The 468-nt window shown below is 51.1% G+C and overlaps 1 protein-coding gene across 1 annotated transcript in view; it reads left to right on the top strand.

Moving 5' to 3' along the window:
- Nucleotides 1-468, top strand: part of LOC105827141 (uncharacterized protein KIAA1257-like) — a gene marked incomplete at its 3' end in the record, with an annotated part of 3,455 nt that overhangs the window by 998 nt on the left and 1,989 nt on the right. The gene's annotated exons all lie outside the window — the stretch shown is intronic.

Here is a 468-nt window from a genome sequence, read left to right as displayed (position 1 = left end):
GCCGCCCCACACTGGGGAGCTTCAGTCATGGGGTTTTTCTAGGCTGTTCCCTCTGCCTGGAATGTCTGCCAGCCTCGCTGCTACAAGACCCTGCTAAGATTCCCCCGGGAGGCTACGCCTCACCATTCGCGACCTGGTTCATGATGCTATTGTTACTGCACAAATCACATTGTGTTGTGATTTTTTTTTCTACCCTGCTTCTTAAGGCTGGGAGGGTGAAACATTTCAGGGGGCACTCACTGTCAGAGGTGTTCACTTAAATTGTGCTTGCTGGCCGGGCGCGGTGGATCACGCCTGTCATCCCAGCACTCTGGGAGGCCGAGGCGGGAGGATCGCTTGAGGTCAGGAGTTCGAGACCAGCCTGAGCAAAACCGTCTCTACTAAAAAAAATAGAAAGAAATTAGTTGGACAACTAAAAATATATATACAGAAAAAATTAGCCAGGCATGGTGGCGATGCCTGTAGTCC

The sequence above is a fragment of the Propithecus coquereli genome, unplaced genomic scaffold (assembly GCF_000956105.1).
Source record: "Propithecus coquereli isolate 6110/MARCELLA unplaced genomic scaffold, Pcoq_1.0 Scaffold977, whole genome shotgun sequence".
Classification (NCBI taxonomy): Eukaryota; Metazoa; Chordata; class Mammalia; order Primates; family Indriidae; genus Propithecus; species Propithecus coquereli.
The sequence above is the reverse complement of the archived record's forward strand: the minus strand, read 5'-3'. Positions and strand labels throughout refer to the sequence as shown.